This window comes from Silurus aristotelis (assembly GCF_946808225.1).
Source record: "Silurus aristotelis genome assembly, chromosome: 25".
NCBI lineage: Eukaryota > Metazoa > Chordata > Actinopteri > Siluriformes > Siluridae > Silurus > Silurus aristotelis.
The window spans coordinates 3,412,738-3,418,758 of NC_139598.1; the positions used below are offsets into that span (position 1 = coordinate 3,412,738).

The window sequence follows — 6,021 nt, forward strand, 5'->3', positions numbered from 1 at the left end:
TCTCATCCATACATTTATTACGTATAATGGAATTAATACGTCACCGTACAGGAGTCCAAAGAGGCCATGCATTATGATATTTCTTTCGTGATCTCGACATAAGTTGTTTTCTCGTTATCACGACTTAATTTACTTGTGATCTTATATATCATATATAAAGATATAAACATCATGGATAATAATTATGATCATTTGTGGCAGTTATGATTATTATTCATAATGTTGCAGTAATGCTGCCTCTAGAACATGTTCTTATGCTGAATACACCGAAAAGCACAAGGAAACAATGTTTGCTATGTTATGTTTGGATTTTAGTGGTGCTGGAGCCCATGAGTGGGATTTTAGTGGTGCTGGGGCCCATGAGTGGGATTTTAGTGGTGCTGGGGCCCATAAGTGATTATAGTGGTGCTGGGGCCCATGAGAGGGGTTTTAGCGGTTTTGGGGCCCATAGTGGGGTTTTAGTGGTGCTGGGGCCCATGAGTGTGATTTTAGTGGTGTTAAGGCTCATAAGTGAGATTTTGGTGTTAAAACTATGCGCATACATTTACGTTTAAAGTACAATTCAGAATTCTATTACAAATAAAACATTTCGAATATTTCGGTGCGTTTATCGCCACTATATATAAAACCGGATTTTTGTCCCATCGCATTCATTTGTCCAGCAGAGGGCGACAAACACATCGAAATATTCTCATAATGCAGTAGCTTCAAACCCAAATCTCTACAAGATCCTTCCCCACGTGTACTACAGAGAACCCGAATAGCATGCACTATCCACCCTAAACTAGTGCACTAGACAGCAGTTTGAGATCAGACCCATAGTTTCCTGTCGCTCACGTTATTGCTGACATCAGACTCGGTGAAGGAAAAAAATTACTCTCAGTCCAAATCATGCAGTGAGAGAAGCAGGAGTGCAGGCAGGAGAGGAAACTTTACTTCCTGAGTGTTTTTAGTGTGCAACTTTGAATTTTTTTCTTCAAAAGGACTCCTTCTCTTTCTCAGTCTTTGGATTGTTCACCAGGAGGAGAAAGAAATCCCCTGATTGCACAGTCGAGAAGGTTTGGATTGTATTTTTGTGCGCAGTTTCCGGATCTTTACTGGGATTTTTTTTCCCCTTTGATTTTATTCTTTATTTTTTTTCATCTGCAATCAGTTGTTTTTTCTTCTTCTTCTTCTTCTTCTTCTTCTTCTTCATCACAGCATGCAATAGAGCTTTGAGGTGAGTTGGAGGGGGATTTTCAGAGATCTTGCAGAAAGCTGATGAGAAAGTGGTCATTGGACATCATAAGACTCATTGCAACTAAAAAAAAAAAATTTATAATAATAAAAAAAGATGAATGCATGAATTTAATGCAATGCATTATATTTTTAAAAATAATGATGTAATTGTAGAGTCCAAAAAAATTCATTTTCCGTATTGCAATTTCTTTTAACCCCCAAGAAAACACCCCATAACCCCCAAAAATGGACATTAAATAATGTTTAATAATGAGGATTGATGCAAACCAATGCAATGACCATGTTTACATTCACACCATTTGGTGGACATCTTTATCCAGAGCAGAAGATCTTTGCTTAATAACCCAGTTAGAGCCACTTGGTGGTGATGGGATTTGAACTCACAACCTCCAGATACCAGAAGTGCAGTGTCTTTACTACTGAGCTCCCACTTCCCATTTCCGAGTCAATGCTTGTTGTAAAATTTAACTTTTTTGTAATTTGGCTGTTTTTTTATTCGACACCTGAGACAAGACGCATCGTTCACGGTCACGACCTCCATTGTCAAGTCCAAAACCGGGACTTACAGTACCAAGAGATGAGATGATCAATATTTAATAATCAATCAAATCAATAATCAATCACTGTTTTCAGCTCATCATCCTTTTTCTTCTTATTGTGCTGCTTTTACAATCTATCACTGGTGCATCATTTCCTCTCTCAGGCTCTCACACACCACAGACGTAGACTAGTTCATGGAGCTCAATATGAGCAGGCAGAAGGCAACAAGAAGTCTGGGGTTAAAGTGGATGAGACAGAGGGAGTCGTGATGAAAACATGACTGAGAACTGAGACTTTCCTGATCACCTGATCATCATCTTTTCTCTGCTTGTGTTCTATATGGTGGATGTTCAACCTGGACACATTCATTAGACTCTGTACTTCTACTTGAGTACCTGAGATCGAGTCGAGTCCACAAGTCAAATGACCGAATCAAGACGGAGACTCGTTATCGCTTCGTAGAATAAGGATCAACTTCTTCTCCAGATTGAGAACAAGACCTTATTTAGTAGACCAGTAATCGAGCGTGAAACAGACCACCTACTACGTCTGAGATAATTTACTACTCAAATGAGAGCAGTGCCCTGGTGGAGAAATGTAATTGTTCTGTAGATGTAAAAGTTCTTAACAGTTATAACTGTTTAACTATTAGTTACTTTGTTATCAGATTTGCATGAAGTCTATTTCCTGTTCCTGTGTTGGATTAGAGTTGACAGGAAAGCCGTGAATGATGGGAGCAGCTTTAACTCGCGCCACCTCGGACCTTCATGGGTCATTAACCACAGTCAGTGTGCTGCTCGGGATACAGTACCGTGTTGTGTGCTTGGACGATGAGTGTATATGTGTATATCGTTGTGTGTGTGTGTAGATTTTACAGTTATGGTTCATAAACTCCCTTTCCCAGATGTCGCAAACTGAACCTTGGCTCTTCAGTGTATTTGTGCTTTATCTCGTCACCTCCGAGCAGCTGTAATGAGTCATTTGGGCAGCCGTGCAGGCAGACACACACCCTTCCGTTATAATAAATCGCTCCTGCTCGGCCCGCACACCGTGAGCAGGTCTAACGCCAGCCCACTGCAGGAGAGATGTCTATTGCCTAAAAACACCTACAGATGGTTCTGGGGCCCAGGAGTGGCAGTTTGGTAGTGCTGAAGCCCAAGAGTGGCAGCGTGGTGGTGCTGGAGTCAGTAAATGGGATTTTAGAGGTGCTGTAGCCCACAAGTGGGATTTTAGTGGTGCTGGGGCCCATTAGTGGGATTTTAATGGTGATGGGATTTATGAGTGGGCTCATTAATGAGTTGGTAGAAACAGTAGAACAATCGATGGTGGACGAGTCACAGCAAGATGGAAATGAGTGATTTTGAGACTTCTGATTGTAATCTGGTGTTAAAAGGAAGGAAAGTGTTTCTGAAATCAATTTCCTCAAGCCAAAAGTGAAAACCATTCATGATGGGAAAGGAAGGTGGTTTGAATGTGACGTTTTTTGGCAGGAAAGTTCTTTAACAACTGGTTGAAGCTTTGGCCCACATTCAGAAGGATACAATCCCACAACCCCTCACCAAGACCTGTGAGGTTGTATCTGATCCGAACTGTAAGTTGCCTTGGATACGTTCGTCTGCTATTTCGCCAAGTGAAAAATTTCAACGGGAGGCTAAAAGCTAAAGCCAGAGCAATTTGCCATATCAGTATAAGCAGTGATGAAAGCCAGGGAGACCTGACTGACTCAGAGGACAAAACTGATACCAGATAAAACCTGTTCTTTCAGTTTTTCCATGCCATTGTAACCCAAGGTATATGTCAGAGTGCTGACTTCTATCAGACACAAAGCCATTTCCATATGTTAATTGCAGTGTGCAAACATACATACATGTTTACTAGTCTACATATTAGACCATATTTAGACCACATTTACAGGATGCATTGGTTACCTGTTGCTGTAATAAATGATTAACTACATAGATGATGCTTGTGGGATGATGAGTTTAGGGTATAAGGGTAGGGTTGGAGTCACGTAACGAAGTGGACGGCTAGTATACATGCAGAATTATATTATTAAGTGCAAATCTGGCAACAACAACAAAAAAAACAAGCTTAAGCCTAAGACTAAAGCTCGGAGCAAATTTGAGACATGTGACACATCACGTGACACAATGTGACATGGTCATACAATGAAGCTGATGGGGAATCCAGAATTTGGACAAATCATGACCCTTGGAGTTATGACCAAAGCTGTCAAACCCAGGACCCACCAGAAAAAAGGGTCGAGTCCAAAGATCAAGGTTGAACTCTTTCGTCTTTCATTTGTGCAAGCAAAGCACAAAACGTTCAATCAGGATCTAGAAGATGCGTAGAAAGACCAACACCCAAGACCTTTCAAATGGCTATAAACTGGTCTAATTCAGTACAGAAAATGTATTGTTAAAACAAACATTTTAGATAAAGGCCCAATATAAAGCCTGTTAATGGTGAGATTTGTATTCACAACGTAAAAAAAAAAATTTGGTCATGCCTCTTCGTATTTTGCAAGTTTAATAGAATCTTAAAAAAGGCGATAAAACCGGCGTAGATCAGAATCCGGATCTGTTTTTGTGAATCTTTTTTTAGCGTTCGCCTTCACAAAAGCTTTGCAGCGAATAATTAGACGAAGGAGTACACGATCCCAAAAATGGACCGGATTGCTAGCAGACGAGGACGGATAATGGCTCTGCGATGAACACGAGTTTGGAAGGTTTGTTTACTTAGATAATGAGAGCTCAGACTGCAATCAGGGGTCTCTTATCTAATTTGGTCCTGATCTGTGGATGCACTCGGTTCGCAGCTTTAATGAGTCTGGAGGAAATCCTCTGATTATAGGCTGCGTTGTCGGACCACTCAGGTTCAAGAAATGCACTGTATGGACAAAAGTATAAGAGTATAAGATCGGGTTCAAGCTTTTAAACATCCCATTCCACATTTAATCCACATTTTCTGGTATACAATTTTCTCAATTTTTCTGGAAAAATGTTCCACTAGATGTGGAATTTGTGTTAAAGTAAGTTTGTGGGGACTGAGGAGGTGAGGAGGCCTGAGGCGCAGTCAACTTTTCCAGTTCATCCCAAAAGTGTTTAATAGAGTTGGAGCTCTATAGCAAGAGATTTTTTCACATACCACCAGCCTATGTAAAGCAGATCTTCATGGTGCTGGCTTTAGTGCATTGTCATTGTGGAACAGGTTTGGTCTTCTAGTTCAAAAAATGGAAAAAATTGTATTCTGCAGCATTCAAAGACAGTTGTGTCTCCAACTTTGTGGTCACAATTTGGAGAATACGTTTAAATGGCTGGAAAGGTCCGGTACCTCAGTATTTTTGTTTGGATTGTGTAAATCGGTTGCATCATCTCTAAGTGGGAAATTCACAGGGTAAGATGGTGAACTTTCTATCAGAAAGGGGCGAGTTCAAATTCCAGCGCCACCAACCTGCCACAGCAGGGCCTTCAAGCAAGGTGCTAAACCCTTCACCTCATTGTTTTGAGTTTCGTTCCCAGGCAACTGTTTGACCCTTGTTTCAAGCTACGTTTCGACTTCTCGACTCAAACTCGTGTTATCTGATGTCGTAAGCGATTTCCTTCTGTGGTGTAAAAGCACACGAATGGAAAGGAATCTTCATTGTGTAAGAGAGTCAGCGTTCGAGTACTCGAATCGAAAAAAACTTTCTTTTGCTTTTCCAAGAAGACGGAGCAAAAATATGCTGTTTTCCGTTCTCACTAAAAACGATCGATCATGTGAAAGAGTTCATCGGTTTCTGCTATTTTTAGCACATAAGCTGCTCTATAATAAAAGCGTGTTTCATTTGCATCAATGTGCATGTGTGTGTGTGTGTGTGTGTGTGTGTGTGTGTGTGTGTGTGTGTGTGTGTGTGTCTGGTAGATAAATATCTGTAATACGACAAAAGGCACTTTGTCTCACTGCAAACACAGCTTTCACTTCTCACTTCACCTGTTGTGCAGTTGAAACTTCCTACCCTGCTATTAGTCAGTTGCAAGGGAAACATTCCTTCTTTCTCACACACACACACACACACACACACACACACACACACACACACACACACACACACACACACACAAAACATGCTTTTCCAGGTTTGGAGATCTCCTTCAGAAAACCACCATAGAACTGAAGCTTTGGACGAGGCACATGTCTAGGCCATGTGATTAGAAACATTTGTCTTTATAAGTATTTTTAGAACCCAATACAATATGTACC

The 6,021-nt window shown here is 40.8% G+C and overlaps 1 protein-coding gene across 4 annotated transcripts in view; it reads left to right on the plus strand.

Moving 5' to 3' along the window:
* The first annotated feature begins 865 nt into the window (after positions 1 to 865).
* Positions 866 to 6,021, plus strand: part of map3k22 (mitogen-activated protein kinase kinase kinase 22) — a 52,445-nt gene continuing 47,289 nt past the window's right edge. For all 4 annotated transcript variants that reach the window (XM_083530170.1, XM_083530172.1, XM_083530171.1 and 1 more), the window contains exon 1: positions 866 to 1,219. The gene's annotated coding sequence lies outside the window, so the exon portion shown is untranslated. The remainder of the gene's footprint in view (positions 1,220 to 6,021) is intronic.